The sequence below is a fragment of the Vitis riparia genome, chromosome 18 (assembly GCF_004353265.1).
Source record: "Vitis riparia cultivar Riparia Gloire de Montpellier isolate 1030 chromosome 18, EGFV_Vit.rip_1.0, whole genome shotgun sequence".
NCBI lineage: Eukaryota > Viridiplantae > Streptophyta > Magnoliopsida > Vitales > Vitaceae > Vitis > Vitis riparia.
In genome coordinates, this window is record NC_048448.1 from 33,371,515 (window position 1) to 33,392,465 (window position 20,951).

Genomic DNA, 20,951 nt, shown 5'->3' on the forward strand with positions numbered 1-20,951 from the left:
CGTGTTGGGTAGTAAGTAACAGTAGCACTATCAATTGTGCGGAACTTTAACTGGTTTAGGCACTAGTAGATTGGTTGCTCAAGTGGTTGATGTTCTACCTCCAACAGTGACCTTTAATTCTCTAACATGTAGTCGAGAGTTCTTGAACTTCATATAAATGTTTACAACTGTCGAAAATCATTCATCTCTTTAGAGAAAAGGGCTTTTACTTTGTTCTTTGAGTGTATTTCTTCAAAGGGTTTAATTTATTTATATGATCATCCGTGCCTGTGAGCTAGGAGCATTCTTTAGACCAATGCATATATACAACCACAACTTCTACCATCATATACATACTATTATAAACTAGAAACATATGGATTCAATCAAAGGCAGGAAATGGTTTCCAGCATTAAGAGAGCAAGCTTTGCAAGTAACTCTCCACATTCTCCAGTCCACAGAGCTCCTTCACAACAGGCATTGTTGCCGGGACCTCCAACTGGAATGTTGAATCACACTTGGTTAGCCCAGTCCAGGAAAGAAGCTGTTGCCGGGCTTCTCTAATAGCTGCCCTTGTAGCACAATGAACTGAAACAGCTAGAAGTAACGGTGGTTCACCAGAAGCTGCACAAAACATATTTACCTTGCTGATTATGATTCATTGATCTACATAAAGCAGTGTGTTGGAATTATTACAAAGGAGGTTTACTAGTGAATTTGATTCAAAATGAATTACATAGTCAATTGCACTATTAGCAAATAAAGCAAGTTTTTGCAGATGGTTAGCCGGTACTAAGCTGTTACTACTACTGGTATGTCTCATGCTATTGTAATGAGTTACTAACTATTCAACTCTTTGGTTTAAAACCGTATCAACAACACTTCTTATGTAGTTGGCTGCCTTCCGCAAGGGTATAAACCCCTAAATTTACCTAACCTTGACATGGTATCTTGATGTTGAAACAGCTTGGAATAATTGCTGTGGGGATCCAATACCAGTCTTAATCCCCTTAATTGTAGATCTTGTCCTCATAACATTGGGTAAATTGAAGTGGACTGAAGATCTTTGTTTAATGGCTAGAGTTAGATAGAGGTTCACCAATATGGGCATTAACATGAAAGAAACACTAACCATAATGAAAAGGAAAGGTGTCTAGCCTTGCCTCACATGCTATGAATATCATTCCATTGATCTCAACAAGAGTTTCTTCTAATGAATACTGCAAATTACTCCATTTCTATAGATAAACCAAGAAAAAGAAAAAGCAAACTCTTCTAGATTCTCAAAGATTCAAAGACAATTTAGCATTTCCCGACAGGTGTGCTTGATCTAAATTATTCTCTCCAACGCCCTCTTACCTCTAACTCCTCACCCACACCTTTGCTCTACCCTTTCTCGTTTTCCAACAAGAGAGCTTCTCATATAAGCTCTTCCTTGAATGTTTCCTTATTCTACAGGGAAACCTACTTGCATAAAGAAATATGGTAACGAGAATTTTGTTTTACAAGATTATCTTTTAGAAGAAATTATTATAAAATTAGAATCGGAATCAAATTTAGAAATTGACATTTTCTATAGAACTCTTCAGGCAATCATACCAGTGCATTCCTCAGATTCTTCCATTTTCTTTTTCCTATCATATGGTAATCAACCAAATTCATTTTTGAAAATGAATTAAATTACTTATACTTCATGCAATTTGGATGATAAATTTATTTACTATAAATTATGTTATTAAGAAAATTTTTACTCTTTCTGAAAAATCTTAAAATTAATGAATTAATCTTAATAATGAAACATCTATTTTGGTCACAAATTTATAAATTCGTAACAACATCTCATAGAAACAAGTGTTAATTATGCATTATTGCAAGCAAGTCTATTGCTTTATGTATTCGATACAAATTTTCTAACATTTTCTTAGCAACCATGTAAAATTAGAAAACAAATTATCCAGTTTCTTCTCCACAACTAGGATGCATTTTCAATGAAGAGTTGAAGAGAAATACCTTTAGAAGAAAGAACACGATTTTTATGATGTCCGCTGTTCAGTACCTCAACATTGAACTGCCTGGGTATTGTGTCGATTGTTGGGATCTTGTAAGTCCATGTGCCTTCGGTGACCACCAGTCCATCTGAATTAGTTGTGTACTCCTCGAGCATAAAAAACCCAATTCCTTGAACAAAAGCTCCTTCTATCTGTAAAGCAACTCAGAAAGAATATTAGAGGCATATGGATCAAATAAGCACAAGTTTTAAGGATAAGGAAACATTGAACAGTTATAAACATCCTATAGTATTATCAATGAAAAGGTTCCATTGCATTAATATGTGGATGTGGAGAATAAAATCAGAGAAGAGGTTGAATGCCAAAGCTTAGGGATAGAAAAGCAGAGAAGGAGATGAAATAGTTTGACATTGTAGTTGGGCTAACCTGTCCTAAATCCACAGCAGGGTTGAGACTCTGACCACAGTCATATATAATATCAGATTGCAAAATTGTGGTTTGTCCAGTGAGAAGATTTACCTCCACCTGTAACACCCAAAGTTTCATTATTATAGTAAAAATTGAAGCATGGTTAAGCATGAAAGCCTAGTCTCCTCCTAGTTTACCTGAAGAATACTAACTTAATTTCAATAAAAACTCTATAGAGAGGAATTAAGGGGATCTTGAAAAACTTGCCTCACTCACAGCTGCACCATAGTTTAGGTATTGAAAGGAAGAAAAGTCAGGGACATAGTAAGAACTTGCTGATAAGTTCACAGCTTGACTTTGTGCCTGCATTTTGATGAAGTAAATTGCTAAATGGTAAGAGATATTCAACATCTAACTTTGAGCAAGTCTGAAGAAAGTAAAATGAAAAAAAAACCTCTTTGGAAAAGATGGCAAATGTCTTTGATATTTAATTTGGATTTCAACATATGAAGTTCTGTTACATATTGTTTTCCCATAAATCTAGTTTAAGAACTCTTTTAATGAGAAAAATATCAAAAAGAATACTTTGCCATAAGGTCTATGCCTTAAGTACCACTCAGAATTTGTATAATCATGGAGTCAACTCAACCCCAGTTTAGTATGATCAATGTTGTCATATTCTTCAGTACTTTTAACTATAGGAGTCATAGTTTTGAGTAGTCATTGTTTCTGAAGTAATGTTTTTTTTTTCTTTGGAGATACTAATACTGATGGTTTGATTTTGATTGTTTCTGAATCCCTACATAATGCTCTTTCAATACCCAAAAAATGATGACCAACATGAATACAAGAAGAATTAATTCTAAAAGAATAAATATCATATGAATTGGTGGTTCACATCCAGAAAAAGGTTTCTCCCAATAGTATCATAGGAGGCCTTTTATGGAATGAGACCATTATTATTTTGGTGACTCATCCTTAAGCTTCTAATTTGTAGAGAAAACAAAAGAGGGTTAGATCACTCCGATTTTCTATTCCCGTACATGAACCTAGAAGTTTTGAAAGAGCAATTCAAAACAAATTAATGATACAAAGATGTTATGAATGAGGAAATAAAAGTAATAAGGAAGAATGACATATGAGAACTAGAATTTCTTCCAAAAAGAAAAGAGGTAATCAGAGCAAGACGGACATATAAGGCAAAGAAAGATGTGAAAGGAGAAATAGAGATATGCAAAGCAAGGTTCATGACTAAGGGTTACATGCAACAATAAGGTATACACTATGTGAATACGAAATCAACAATTGCATCATAAAAAAATCTTGTTTTTCATGATTGAAGCAAGTACATTGATATAAGAAATCATTTATTACAAAGTGCATTATGAAGAAGGAAGTACAATTACAATTTGTAAAATCTCAAGATCAAATTGCAGATATTTTTACCAAGCTCTTAAGTTTAAAGATTTTAGATAGTTAAGGATGCTACTTGGAGTTACAAATCAAATTTATAAGGGGTATGTTAGAAAGTTAAACTTTATTTAAAAAGTTTCTAAAGATTAGAATTAGACTTAGTCAAGTTAAAGAAAAAAAAATTATTTTGAGTGCTGCTTTATTTTCTATACTTCAGTAGTTGAGTCCTAGAAAGTTTTTATATTTTATGATTGAAAGTTTTTGATTTTATTATCCATAAATAAGAGACGTGATATTTTAACAAGAGTGATAGGAGATAGTAAATTTTTAATTCTACCCAATTGTATGTTCCTTTATTTAATTATTTATACTTCTCTTTCAACCCTATAATTCCAACAAAGGCAGCAAAAGAAAAAAAATGTAAAATATACCAAATGTGCACATAATTACCTGAAGAATCAATGTGCCCCATTCAACAGAACCCATTTGCTCCTGCAATCTCTCCTTGATAGGAGTCAGTCTTTCAACCAACATATTGCAGCAGAGTCTAATAGCTTCACAGCTGCACTCTGATGTAGTGCTTCCAGAAGTCAATCCCCCCTGTATTAAACTTAAGGTATCTGATTGTATGACCCTTACTTTCTCCAAGAAGTCTCCCATTCCATCACATCCAATTGAACTGAGAGCAAATGCAGTCATCTGTTTCACCTTTGTCCACAGCCCCTGCCCCAACTCAATCCCTCCAACTTCCACAGCAACAGATCCATCGCTAAGAATGCTTACTTTCCCTGGAGTTGATTGTAATGAAACTTCATACACAATTGGTACTCGAGAAATACCCCTTTTCTGCCATTTACTGCACATATTAAACTGCTTTATCATATCAGTCCTTTCTTTAAAGCTTGAAGATGTAGCCAACTTATCCCAGATTAAAGGTAAAGTGTACTCCACATGTTCACCAGCACAGCCCTCAAAGAAAAAATTGAGGCTGTTGAAAGTGTGGAGGTTTCTGCTTCTCACAGAGTCCACATCCATGGAAAGAGTAGATGCAACATGTTCAATTACAGCTTCAGATATAAATGTAGCTTGTACCTCCCCAGGACTACGCATTGCTGATTTAGACAAATGGTTTGTTTTGCATACCTTTATATCAAAAGAAAAAGCACCCCAATCATATTTTTTAAGGGCACCAACCATGAGCATAGGCATAGCTGGGCTTATATCTACACCTATTCCTGCGTTGATTAATATATCAACGTGTAAGGCAGTAATCTTTCCATTCGATTTGAACCCTACACTGTAGGTTACTTTCATTGGATGTCTTCCTCCTGCTATTTTCATGTCAGTTTTGCGATTCATATATATCCGGACAGGGCGTTGTAATTTGTATGCTGCAAGTGCACATGCTGTAGCTACCTGAGGCGTCATAGATTGAGTGCTTTCACTTAGAAGCCATTGTTAAGGGAAAGGAACAGTACAAAAGATAGGCCATCAGAGGAAACAGAGTCAGATAAAGGAAGAACTATGTGTGCATTTGTGTGTGTGTGTTTTCCTCGTATTTTCCTTTAAATGGCCGTACTCTTATGGCCATATGGACACAAACACACAAAGTAACCATCAATTATGTACTCACAGCAATTGCTTTCATGGCCTTTCCACCAAAACCACCTCCAACCCTTCTTGTGATCACACGTACATTGTGTTCAGGAATACCAAGACATCTCGAAATCGTAGTATGTGCATATTCAGGGCATTGTATTGAACTGTAAACCACAATGCAGTTGTCTTCATCCGGAACTGCAAGGGCAGTTTGTGTCTCCATGTAGAAATAATACTGTGATCCAAGTCTGATCTGGATGTGGCAATTTAGAAAGCATTTATCATAAAACCAAAACAAGAAAGAAAAACATTAATAGGAATAGAAAAAAATTGTATAACAAGTAAATGAGAAGTACCTCAGCAGAAAGAATCTTGTGATCAGCTGCAGCCATTCCTCTAGAGAAATCACCAACCTGTTTTGGGCTAATGATGGAAGGAACCTCAAAAAGGCTGGATCTCCTAACAGCCTCTTCTACCGATAAAATGGGTGGTTCCAGATTTTTCATGTCATAATCAACCACTGCAAGGTTTGCGGCCATATTTGCATGTTTCTGTGTGTCTGCAACCTATACACATATATGACCAGTGACTGAATTGGGCATTTCAGTTCATAAACTAACCAAATGTGTTTGTATGCTACACCCATTAAAAGAAAATTTATAATAAACCCAACAGAAAGCAAAATATGCATATATATATTGGTGGATGAGAAAGACAGAATCATCGAATTACCACAAAAGCAATATACTCTCAAGCACATCGGGTAAAATCATCTGCAAATAAAGGTTCAGTACCAAACATAGTTTTACAGCCTATGTTCTCCCCTGGGATATCTTTAAAAGAAATAAGTGCACTGACTCCAGCTGCCACTGATTTGGGGTTAAGTTTGATACCCTTTACTCGAGCCAAAGGCTTTGTACCATAAATGAAAGCCCCATGTAGGCAATTTGTTGGAGAGGGAATGTCATCCACATAAACAGCCTCACCTACGAAATCGTTTAACTCATGTCAGTTGTCTAGAAAAAGGAAATATCAGGAGCCTATGGTAATGGATAAGCATGTCTAAAAGGAAATGTGGGGAGAAAAACAAACATAAAAAGTAGGAAAAATCAAGGCTCCTTCTGAAACTTGAAAAGTTTGGGAGTAGGTAGGAAGAAAAGAAAATATAAGGAAAGAAAAATGAAGAAAAAAAAAACGGGTGGGTTTAAATTGGATAAATTTTTCATTTATGTTTATCCCCCATTTTTTTCTTCTCTTTTATATGAAGTGTGAAGAATTTGAAAATGTAAAAATTTTAATTATACTTGATATTTATTCATACTTTACCACAATAAACCAAACAAGAAAATTTAGATACCTTCCTATTTCTTTCCTTTCCCTAGAACTTTATAAACTCCAAATGGTGCTAAAGATATATGTGACCAAAGGTAGTCATTATCATGGATTATATAGTAACACATGGCCTTATTGAGCTACAAATGCCCTGCCAGAGTGGTAATTGGTGAATAAAATAGAGTAAGTGAGATAAATTGAATCCAGTGTGGTTGTAACATGACAAAAAGCACAAACAAAAAGTCAAAGAAAGATCATTCACAAGGCTGGGAAGAAAGTATTGATTTTTTGAATATAAAGTTTTGATGACAATAAATTCCCTCAAAAAAGAAACATCACACACCATAATATAACCGATATAAACTTGATCATAGAAATGAACAGAAAATTAAATTTAAGAATATAACCAAATATTTTACTATTTGAAAATTAAATTGCTCTAAAGTTCTAGGCCATCAATAAAATCAATTATCTTTAACTAGTTTCATGTCTCCTATTGTTAGCCCCTTGACTCAGGTGACACAGTGCCAAGGGTCTCATGGGTAGGCACCTTGCACCCATAAAGACCCTAGGAGAGTGAGGCAAATCGAAACCAAGGTTCAATGCATCATATACGCGAGCTTGGTGGTACAACACATGAGCTGGCACGATGAGGTGGCAAGTAGCACGTGACACAACAGGTGTCGCAAGCTAGATAGTAGGTACTGACACAACAGGTATCACACTTGACATAGCAAGTGCCACACACAACATAACAGGTGCCACATGCAACATAGCAAGTGCCACAGGCAACATAGCAAGTACCACACGCTACTTAGGTGGTAGCAATGTAGTGGGGTGTTGCATGCGATGTAGCAGTTGTAGCCCATGGCTTAGCACACATGCACTAGGTGGCATGACCTAACTCGGGTAAAATTCAAGTGTTGAATTTTGACATGCTTATATTTTTCCTTTGAAGAGGAACCTTCAAAAGGGAGTCTCCAAGTGGAATTGTGGCTTTTTGGATTTTCATGAATTAATGAAAAATCATGATGCCTCCTTAAGACCCTTGGTGTCTTATATTGGCACTTTGGGAGCCTAAAATGATTGTTAAGGAGGGTGGATGCATGATTTAAGGCAACGTGGCTTAATCTTGGCCACACAAAGGGGGTATGATGCAAAGCCTCAGACATGGGCATGACACTTAGGTTGGCCTTGCTAGAACCGACACATGGACTCAATAACATGTGGTGGTGTGCAACCTATGACCACAATTCCTTCTGCTACATTTTTTTTTCCAAAATTTCAGGGGGGATATTTGCCCCTCCTAGGCACAAGGTGGCTCCACCCCTGCATTGTTGCATTGAAGTGAGAATTGGGCATGGCAGGGTGCTTCTGCAACAACAAAAGGCTGCCTCAGACATGGTGGTGCATGGTTGATGGGAGGCAAGAGTAAGGGTATGGCATGCTGACTCGTGGCCTGTAAGGCAAGACCTTGCAGGGGGCTGTCTCATGGGCGCCTAAGACATGGGCAACAACTCCAATGTTCCAAGGGCATAAGTAGACAACCTGATGCATGGACATCACATGGTGGGCTAAGGCACACAGATGCACAGATGGGCTGAACATGCATTGACGAGCTAGCATGCATGGGTGGGCAGACTTGCGCACATGGACCACATTGATGTGGGCTGACATGCAACTTGGGAAATAACTCCAATGCTCCAAGGGCATAAGGAGACAAACCTGATGCATGGACATCACATGGTGGGCTAAGGCACACAGATGCAATCAGATGGGCTGAACATGCATTGACGAGCTAGCATGCATGGGTGGGCAGACTTGCGCACATGGACCACATTGATGTGGGCTAACATGCAACTTAGTGGGCTGGACATGGCATAAGGGCTGATTCCATCAGAGGGTAGGTTTGATTGGTTTCATGGGTGGTTACTTGGCACCTTTTAGGAAGAGAAGGCATCAGAAGGCTTGTGAGTGATTGTGTGGCATAAAGAGGCACCTCAAGGGAAGACGGTCTGGTCAGTTGGGTGGTTTTGTAACTACCCCCTACCAACTTGCATTCAAATGAATTGGAATTCAAATTAAATATGAGAGTGTAGCCTCTGGGTATAAATGGTGGTAGGGGGTTGTGGGGCTCTTCTTTTGCCTAAATAGAGACACACAGTGAGGTGTATGAGATTGGGGGGTGGGGGTGGTGCCGCTCATTTCAGAAAACAGGAAAAAAAAGAGCCTTGTTGCAAATTTGTGCATGTGACACCTACCATATCCATGAAACCAACAACAGAATGGTACTTGTAAGAGTAAAATAAAAATTAAATAGAAAATCAACTCTTGTTTTTCATAATATAAAACCAAGTTAGTGTAACGAACCAGAAGCTTGGATGGCAGCCCCAGACTTTGCAATTGGCTCACCAACTGGACTATACTGTCTATTCAATTCCACTTCCTGCTTTGCAGGAGATAGCAAGGTTGAGATTTTACCATGATCTAACTGCTTTGCAGGAGACAGCAAAGTACTATATCCATCCATACAACCATCAGGAGATTCAGCATTGGCCACAATCAAATGGCTAAAGAACTCGAAAAGAAAACTGACAGCCAAGCTTGACCTATAAGCTGGACTTGAAGTGCCATCTTCGGGTACCACAATGCCTTTAAGTAATTTAACAGCTTCACGAAGGACACCAACACTTAGCACTTTTCCAGTTAAAAATTCTTCAACTTTTGTAGCTCTTATTGGATGTTTTGTCCCATAAGCGCCAAAAGCAAACCGGCAGTTACTTACAATAATTCCATTAGAAGTTGTACAGCGAGAAACTTTAGCCATTAAAGCAGCATTTAAATAGGGCAATGCATTTCCTAACGGTCGTGGTGCAGCTCGATAAGTTTCAAACAGTAGCTTCATCTTGGTCCCTGAAGAAATGCCCATAATCCGATCCCAATCTGGGATTTTGACGCCTACAAGTATACTTTTCGAATCTAACTCTGGCCTTCTTAAGAACTCCTCCAATGTAAGCTCTTCGCTTTTGAGACTATTCATTATATTTACAGTTGAACCTACTGCAAGAAGTACTGTAGCAATGTCGGAGGGGAAATGATTCCTTTGTGCCATCACCAGATTTCCACCTAAACTAGCTGAGTTCCGGATGAACCCTGAAGCAACTTTTTCCATATGGTCAGCAATTTTTTTATAGACCATGTCTCCTTCTGAGTAAAATCCACTTTGGTTGTATTCCCTTAGAGCTTCAATAGCTTTAGAGATTGTTATAGTTGCTCCAATGCTTATCCCGGTATTATCCCTTCTAATCATTGAGAATTCAGGGATATGTCTTAGATCAATATATTTGTCATAGCTTTCCACTTCCTTGTAATAACCCATACCAGTGTTACCAACAACTAATTTAACCCGAGTCCCATTTCCATCCTCAACAAAACCCAATAAGCTTTGAAGTTCCTCAATGGTAACAGGATTATACGAGGAATATCTACTAGAGTCTAAAAGCAATGTAGACCTAGTTTCATTTTTCAAGAACTGAGGAAATGTACAGATCTCATCATTATGGTTATACAGGGGTAAGCTGCTTAGTTTCACTTCTTTACTATCTCCCTTTCTCCAAAAGGAATTAAACCCCAAATCCTCCATATCAACATCTGCTGCAAAACTTTTACAGGCATCAGCAATGGGCCGGTACCCAGTACAGCGGCAGAGATTTCCTGCAATAGCCCTTTCCGCTTCAGAAACTTTCAGCTTGGAGAATCCCAGAGGGGGCTCTGGCCGGGGGGTTTTCTCAGCATTGATAAGAGCCGAGAAGAGTGACATGCACATTCCAGGAGTACAAAAGCCACACTGAGAAGCATGGAATCCAGAGAACCTTTCATGAATTGGGTGGAACCCATCTTTCGTGTTCCCAAGGCCTTCAGTTGTTGTAATTGAACATCCATTTACACTACAAAGCAGGGTAAGACATGAACTCGCCGTACAATCATCCACCTGGCCATGCACAGGGTTATACTTGGACAGTAGAACAACACAAGCACCACAACCACCTGAAACAATGAAGTTAGCAAACATATCAATGTATCAGCAACCTTATTTTTTGAGATTTTGATAGGCTATACAAAATCATAATCCTCAATGGCTAAACTATATTAGGAACTAATTGAATAATGGGACAATTATTTAATAATCGAACGGCATAATCATCAGCATAGCCATTAGTCAAATAGTCAAATAGTCAAATTTTCAATCTTATGTTTCTTGCCGTTCATCCTCCCAAAAAACAAAGGGAAAGCCTACAGCACTACAAGAGCAATGGAATCACAGGACAATACAATTGACAACAAGCAATAAAGAGAACAAGGAAACAAAAATTAGACACGCAGAAGAAGAAAATACATCTATCATTGAAGAAAAGGAAACCTGGATTGGGAATCCAAGAACCAGAGGAAAGACAGAGTGATATGACAGGGTGATATAGAAAATAAAGAAAATTTAAAAGGAGCATTAAAGGGAACATGATGGAGAAAAACCCAACATGAAGGAAAAAGGAATATCCAACTTTATCCGTCAAAGAAAAAAGTAGCTCAGATTGGGCATCCAAGAGTGCAGAGAAACAGAGGTTCATACGATTACAGGTATGTGTGTACAAATATATACAAAAACATGGACAACAAAATTAAAAGCAGAAGATGATAAAGGAAAGTCAACACACAGAGAAGAAAAACCCGTATACCCATCAAAGAAAAAGAAAACCCAAATTGGGAAACCAACAAGCAGAGAGAAAGAGAGAAGCATATGACCAAAGCAAACATATATATGTACACTGAATAAAGTACAAAAAAACGCGAGTACAGAGGAGAAGAAAGATAGATACCTTCACCGCAGCTGAGCTTGGGACCTTTGAAAGGAATGTGAGAACGCAAGAACTCAAGCACGGTAGTGGAAGGGTGGATGGTGGAGACCTCAAACCTCTTTCCATTAACAGCAAAAACCAGACAGTTGTTTACAGTTGATTCAGACTGCTCCATTTCTCCACTGCAAGTCTGCAACTCAAATCACAGTCAAGATTATGTACAGAGATTATTCTATCCTGTATTTGGGGACGGAGAAAACTAGTAAACTCATTCACAACGACACGATTTCCGACGTGTCCATTTTTTACTTAACACTCAACTAGACAAACAGAAGAAAGAAATCAATCTCTGCACGCCATTGACCGGCTTTGGTGTGTCTTTGCTATAGTACGTAAAAACGTTATCTTTAAATATTTTGTCCTGTAAAATTAAGAATTAATTAGTTAAGAGGGGAGGTATTCCTTGTAATTGTGAATCTAACACTTTCGATATTTTTATTCGAAGAGTAATTCACATTTGATGTGAATGTTTTTTTAATATTTTAAGTATATACATATATATTTTTTAAAAAAAATTATTTTTATAAGAAAGAAATAAAATATTTTTATCAAAATAAAATAAAAAAATGATAAAAATTTAAAATTTTAAAATAGAGTTTTTAATCCATTTAATCGAATAACTTTAAAATTAATGTACTCTGAGTATAAACTCTTAAGTTAAAATAAATTTTTAGTGCATGTTTAGATGCATTTTTTATTTTTTTTTAAATATAAAATTTTATATATAATTTTTTATGACATCATTGGATATATTCCTTATTTTTTTTATATAATATCAAATTTCTTAGATAAAAATGGGTAGATACCTTGTGTATTTAAAAGTGTTTTTTAAAATTTAAAAAAGTAAAATATTGTAAATTGCTCAAATTTTGTAATTTTGAAAAGAATTTTTAAGAAGGTTAGGGTAATTATTTTAAGAAGAGCTAGTTTTTATTAAGATGATTTTTTTAGCTACTTTTTTATACGAAGTGTTTCTATTTTTTGAAAAAAAAAAAATTAAATGTCTATCGAAAAACACCTTATTTTTAAAATTATGATAGTTATAAAAATATTTTTTTTCCTTATTATTTCAAATTCAATGTGCATGACAGCAAAAGAAAAAGTGATTGTTTTTTATTTTTATTCACAGTTAAGTGATGGAGTTGACTTTTAATCTTAGGATTCCCCAATCAAAAGTAGTTAGAAAATTCGAATCCAAGGCTACAACTATTGCAAAAGTAAGGACAATGACTCTTTAAGTAATGATAGACTTGTAGCATCCGTTCAAGCATATTCAATGTCCCACTTGATTCTCAAAAGCCATAGGGAGCTGCCTTTAAAGATTCTAAGAAACTTAAATATACTATTAGAGATCACCAAAGGTCAAAAAAGTTGAATACTTTACAACTGTGGTAGGTTATGACACATCGCTAGTGATTGTCTTGATCTCAAAGGATATTAAAAAGACTGTTTAGGTCACTAAGAGCGATACAAGCTCAAGTGATAGTATATTTTCAAAGCCTAAATATAAATGTATGATTAAAATAATTATCTTGTATTTGTTGCTTCCATTAAATCTGATAAGAATCCTTTGAATGATAGTCATATCGATGACGGTGGAAGTGGATTTGATGATTTAGCTTAAGCATACCAAAGCTTGTTAAATGACTGTATGGAATAAGATTGAATGATAAATGTATTGAGATATTTGTTTTGAATGACTCACTTAAAGATGGCATTATTTATTAAAGAGTGAAAAAGAAAACTTCCTTAAAAAGATTAGATTCTTAGAGAATAAATATAGTTCCTTACTTGAGAAAAACAAAGCTCTAATTCTAGAAATTGAAAAACTTAGTAATTAATATTTATATTATGATTTTAATCCCTTTTTCACTATACTATATTTATACATTATTTATATCGATCATTTAGACTTGTATTACCTGTATTGTACATGACATGAGTACATTAGGAGTTACATGGAAGATTCAAGTTATGAGTTCATTGTAAGATTGATGAGTTGTTCGTAATTAATTCATAAACTTAGACAATCCATTTAAGGTTGTAATGCACTACCTCTTAATTTGAGGAATTACTTGTCTTGGTCATCATGATATGTTTCTTATGGTGAGTGCACAAGTATATATGGTCACACATTGTATAAGACCTATAGTGAATCATGACATTGACTATTGAGTAGTCATATTAACCAAGCTACTATGCTATATGAGATCTCAATCTTAAGAGTATTGAGGTAGTGTTAAAGTCTTCAATGTCTTTAGCCTATGGGTGAGACTCTAAGGCAGTCATATATTTCCTTAGGATTATGTCACTTTTGATTATGGTAAATGACAACAAGTATTCTTAAGATAGGCATCATGATATCTCATTGGTTTGAGGTAACATGTTTCCTTAGGTAATCCTAAGGGCATATGATCATGAAACCTATGGTTGTAGTAATTCTTTAATTGAAATTTAACATATACTCTTTATGAGTTAGAGGATGTTAATTGATCATATGATAAGAGGATCTATAACTCAAGGATTGAAGAGGTAATCTTGAGAAGTTGATAACACAAACCTCATTGGATTATGAACATCAGTTCATGGAAAGATTACATATAGTAAATAATAGATGACAGACTTGAGTTATATTTTATTGTAATAACATAGGATACTAGAATATAGTTGACTCTTTATGGGTGAGATGTTGAGTCAATATTACAATTAGATTACGTAATCACCATTTTAGGGGAAGTAAATAAAGTCGTATTATATGTAGATCAACAAGTGTTAAATAGAAATCTTATGAAGTAAGTTAAAATTGAATGAATGTTAAGTTATCTTAGAGTACAACATGATCTAATGAAATAAGTAAATCTATAAATTGAATCATTTAAATTATATCACAAGTTGATATCCTTGTATTTTTTGTAATTTGTATTTCATTTGATTTTTTCGATAATTTGAGAAAGCTATGGTATGATTTGAATGAATTTTTTTGTCAATTTACTTGTTTATTCATGTTGATTATAACCTATTATGTTTCTACATATTTAGAATTTGTCATTTTTATGAAGTCTTGTTGGGTTCCTTGGGTTTTAACTCCTAGAGGATAAAACACTCTATCTTATTTGCATTTGAGAAGTAAACCGATGATGCAAAAATCCCAAATATATATATATTGAGTATAGTGTCCAAAATATCAAGGCTAAAATCAATCGCTTTAAAAAGAACACTCTTGAGTAGTTGTGTTACTATTCATGGTTGGATACTTGGATCACCATTGTTGACTTTACTAAGATATTATCTCAAAAAGGATTACATCTGTAATGACTCACATTTTTTTTGAACCCAAATGAGCCATCATGACTTTAAAACATGTCCATATGATTAAAAGGAGTTTATACACCCCCCACCCCCCGCCCTGCCCTCCCCACAAACATAACAAGGACATTATGTCTCATGAGATTACGAAGCCAAATAGACAAACACCTCTCATGGGGCTAAACAAATCCCCACACCAAGGTCAGGAATTGGGTCTGATACCATTTATAATGATCAACACCCAACCGTGTAAATATTGTCTGTTCTGGATTTAAAGAAATTCTCATGACTTTAAAATGTGTTTACATAAGAGAATTTCATACTTATATAACACCAGAAACTTTCTTCTCTATTCGATGTGAGACATTTTACGAGGTCAAACAAACCCGTCCGCACCAAGGTCAGGGATCAACTTTAATACCATTTGTAATGACCCGCACTCAATCGTAAAAATATTGTCCACTCTGCACCTAAAAGGACTCTCACAACTTTAAAACACTTCTACAGGATTAAGAGGAATTCATACTTATATAGCATTAGAAACTTTCTTCCTTATCCAATGTGGGACATCACAACATCTGCTCCAAGGATAGTGATTACAAACCTCAACTAATGATGGTAAGTTTTATTTTTCATATTTTAATTTTCGTTTCTTCATTGTTCAAATTTTGTCTTTTACATTTATATTCTAGTTTGCTTGTTTAGTGGGGTGACCTTAGTTAAAGGATAATTTTCAATAATTTAGCGTTGCTAGATCTCAAATTCTTCAAAATAACTACATTTCATTTTTTATTGATTCAAAGATGAAATAAAATTGTTTAGTTTCATCTTTTCCACCACTAATAGTTACTTATACAATTTTATACTAATACAATGAGATAAGGTGTTAGGTAAATCAACTTAATAACTTAATATGACTTAATAATTTAATTTAAGATATCAAATAGAATAAACATATTTGATGAAATAATTTAATATTACAACTTAACGGGTATTTGATAAAACTTAATATTTATTACTTAATGATTTAAGTTAACTTTAAATTGAATTATTCTTAAGTCATTAGGTAAAAGCTTATTACTTAGTTTTTACTTTAAATATTAAGATTGTTGGGTAAAGTGAATAGAATTATTTTTTTTAAATCATCAAATTGGTACATTTAGTTTCGTTAATTTTAACAAATATTTTATCCTTATGTATTTTAATTCATATTTATTTTCATTAATTTTTTTTAAAATACATATACTTATAAAATAGTTATATTTAAAGTATTATAGATATATAAGAGAACAATAAAATATTTATTATAAAAAAATGAGTCATGGGTGTGGAATTTAATTTTAAAATATACTTTTACTAATATGGGAAAATGAATCAAAAAAAAATTTGAGATTAAGAATAACCTAATCATTTTAACTTAATACTTAAAGTTAAAAATAACTTTAAGTTATAATATTAAGTTATTTTATCAAACAAGGTTAATCTATTTAATAATTTAAATGAAGTTCTTAAGTCATTAAGTTGATTTATCAGATATTCCCTTAAAATAAAAAATAATTTTAAGTATAAAATCAAAATAGTGAATTTATTTTTAACCTCAAATCTCTTTTTCCTTATTTGTTTATATCCAATGAGAATATATTTTATAGTGATTACTCCATATTCAACCACCACTTTTAATAGTAAATATTTTGTAGTTAATTATCTTATGTATTTATAATACTTTAAATATAAATGTGTAACAAATAAGTTTATTCCTTAAGATTAGTGAAAATATAAATATTAATAAAAATTAACGAGGGAAAATATGTTAATTTTGATTGTTTAGAATATATTTTGAGCTAACTTTATCAAACAACCTTAATACTTAAAGTAAAAATTAAGTAATTAAGTAATAAATATTAAATTTTACCTTAAAAACTTATTATTTGAATTTTACTTTACAGTTATTTAATAAAGTTAAGTTATAATTTTTTTAAATCATCAAATTGACATATTTACCATCATTAATTTTAATTAATATTTATACTTCTTAAACAATGAATTTATTTATTAAACATCCATATTTAAAGGATTATATATGTATAAGTGTTGTAAATACAATGGTGAATGACCACATTGATGGTTATTTATGAACTCCATTTACTCATCTTTAAGATGAGTAATAGGAGTTCATATTGTGAGGCATATAAAAGCTTCTTACACCCCATGTAAGAGGCATCCCGAGCAAAAGAAAGATATTCTTTTATTCTCATTCTCTCTCTCTCTTTCTTTCATTCTCTCAACCTTTCTCTTCTTTGATTTCTTTATCCCCTCTATATATATATTATTAAAGTAATACATAGTCATCTCTACTTTTATTTGAGTCACATTTATTATCATTTTACAACACGTTATCAGTATGAATTGCTCTGAAGGTAATTCTCGTATCTTAAATTTAAAGTTATTTATATAGAATAAAATTTTACATATTTATATTATTGTTGATTTGTTTTGTTATATATTGTTAAAAGTTATAAAAAAATTATTTGATTTTGTTTATAATCAAAGTTATACCAATTTTCTCAAGTTATTATAATTGATTATAATAATATTATTTTGTCATCTATATGAGGTTATTTGACAATGTCGAATATCACAAAACTCGAATTTGTGGCACTTGACATTTCGGGAAAGAACTATCTATTTTGGATCCTTGATGCTAAAATACATCTTGATGCAATGAACCTTAGAGCTATGATCAAAGAAGGAAATCAAGCATCCCTACAGGGATCGTGCAAAAACATTGATTTTCCTTCGCCATCACCTCCATGAAGGTTTAAAAAATGAGTATCTTACGGTAAAAGACCCTTTTACTCTATGGAGTAATTTGAAGGAAAGATATGACCATCAAAAAACTGTGATTCTCCTAAAAGCTCGATATGATTGGATGCACTTAAGGTTGCAAGATTTTAAATCTGTTAGTGAATACATCTCTGCACTTTTCAAAATCAGCTCTCAATTAAAGCTGTGTGGAGAAAAAAAAACACAGAAGAAGACATGTTAGAGAAAACTTTTACTACGTTTCCTCGAATGTGCTCCTACAACAGCAATATCGAGAGCGTAGATTTACAAAATATTCTGAATTAATATTATGTCTTCTTGTTGCTGAACAAAATAATGAGCTTTTGATAAGAAATCACCAGTCTTGTCTAACTGGATCTGAACCATTCCTTGAAGTGAATACAATATCATCCTAAACTCGTGGATGTGGACGAGGACGAAGACATGGAAGAAATCCCTGATACCATGGTTCTTATAGTAATAATTTTCAGAAAATGAAAGCCTCATTGCACCACCAGAACTGGAACAATACTGAGACAAAACAAGAAAATGGGAAGCTTTTACAAGATAAACCTCTTAAGAACCATGAGAATAATTGTTATAGATATGGTATGAAGGGGCATTGGTCGCGTACCTGTCGTACACCCAAACATTTGGTCGACCTTTACCAAGCATCAATAAAAGCAAAAGGAAAAGAGATAGAGATGAACTTTACTGATGGTGATGGATTGGACCTAACCTACTATGACATTGATTTCTTTGAAGGTCCCAATGAAAAAAACAGACCATTTGATAAATGATGAGAAAATTAACATTAATTGATATTACTTTATATATGAAATAATATATTATTATGTCTTATATTTACATATGATTTTCTTTTGTTATTTAAATTATGCCTTACTTTTTTTTTTTAGTTATATCTGAAATCCATATGTTATTTGGTCTCAAGATGAATGAGGATGATGTATGTCTCGCAGACTGTGCAACTACACACACAATTCTTCGAGATAAAAGATATTTCCTCGAATTGACATTAATAAAAGCTAATGTAAGTACCATATCTGGTACTACAAACTTAGTTGAAGACTCTAGAAAAGCAAACATAATATTGTCAAATAGAACTAGATTCCATATTAATGACGCTTTATATTCTAGCAAATCTAGAAGAAATTTGCTCAATTTTAAAGATATCCGTAGAAATGGATATCATATTGAAACTATGAATGAAGATAATATAGAATATATTTACATTACTTCCATTATATTTGGCTAGAAACTTATAATGGAAAAACTCTAGACTTTCTCCTCTGGGTTGTATCATGCAACTATAAAGCCTATTGAATCATATGTTGTTGTGAACCAGAAGTTCAACGACCTAAAATTTTTTGTCATTTGGCATGATAGGCTAGGTCACCCAGGGTCTTCAATGATGCATCGAATAATTGAACACTCACATGGGCATCCACTAAAGAACCAGAAGATTCTTTCACCCAATGAATACTCATGTGTTGTCTGCTCACAAGGTAAATTAATAGTCAGATCATCTTTTATCAAAGTCATATCTGAGTCACCAGTCTTTTTAGAAAGAATATATGGGGACATATGTGAGTCTATCCATCCACCATGTGGACCATTCCATTATTTTATGATCTTAATAGATGCTTCTACTAGGTGGTTATATGTTTGTCTCCTTTCTACACGTAACGTTGCATTTGCTAAACTCCTTGCACAAATAATCAGATTACGAGCACAATTTCCAAATTATCCAATTAAAACAATACATCTTGATAATGCTGGTGAGTTTACTTCTCAAAAATTCATTGACAATTGCATGTCAGTAGAGATAAATATTGAGCATCCTATTGCTCATACTCATACCCAAAATGGTTTAGTAAAATCCTTCATCAAACGTCTCTAATTAATAACTTGACCATTACTAATGAAAATCAAATTACCTACTTCTGCCTGGGGACATGCTATTATGCATGTTGCAACTTTAGTCCATATTCGACCTATAACTTACCACGAATACTCTTCTTCACAACTTGTTCTTGGAAAACAACCAAATATCTCTCACTTACGAATCTTTGGTTGTGCAGTATATGTACCAATTGCACCTACACAACACACTAAAATGGGTTCCCAACAAAGACTTGAGATTGTAAGTTTTGATTCTCCATCTATCATAAGATATCTTGAACCTTTGATAGGCGATGCTTTTATAGCCCGCTTTCCGGATTGTCATTTTAATGAGAGTGTTTCCCATCATTAGGGGGGAGAAAAGTCAATTCCTGAAGAACGACGAGAAATGAGTTAGAAGACATCTACTATGACCCATCTTGATCCTCATACAAATTAATGTGAACTAGAAGTTCAAATGATCATTCATTTGCAAAATCTTGCAAATCAATTACCAGATGCATTCATTGATACAAAGAAAGTGACAAAGTCATATATCTCGACTGCAAATACTCCAACACAGATTGATGTCCTTGTAGGACAATTAACAAATGAATCTGAGATACGCTTGAAGCATGGTAGACCTGTCGGCTCAAAGGATGTAATTCCCTGGAAGATGAGAACCCAAGAAAAACTTGGCACTCTAGAAAAGGCCATCAAAATGACTGATTAGTTTAAAATTGATAAATATATAGCCTTAGAAGAGGCACAAAGAATGCCGAAAGCCCCTGAAGAGGTACATATTGAACAAGAAGCCCCTGAAAAAGGCACATATTGAACAAGAAGCCCTTGAAGAGCCACATATTAAACGAGAAGCCCCTAAAGAGGCATAGGTACCTGAAAATTGTGAGATCTCAATAAGTTATGTACACATGAGAGAAAAATGGGATCAAAATAATATTGTTATTAATAATATTTTTGCTTTCCAAGTGGTCTCTAATATCATAAGAAATGATGAAGACCCTGAACCACGAAATGTGAAAGAATGTCGACATAGAAATGATTGGCTAAAATGGAAAAAAGCTATACAGGCAGAGTTAAACTCATTAACAAAACGAGAAGTTTTTGGACTTGTAGTCCAAACACTTGAAGATGTAAAGCCTGTTTGGTACAAATGAGTATTTGTACGAAAGCGCAATGAGAATAATGAGATCATAAAATATAAAACGCGATTAGTAGCACAAGGTTTCTCGTAGAGACCTGGTAT

At 34.0% G+C, this 20,951-nt stretch overlaps 1 pseudogene; it reads right to left on the reverse strand.

Annotated features, from left to right (window-relative positions):
- Positions 1–243: 243 nt before the first annotated feature.
- Positions 244–11,780, reverse strand: LOC117905976 (annotated as a pseudogene).
- Between the last annotated feature and the right edge of the window lie 9,171 nt (positions 11,781–20,951).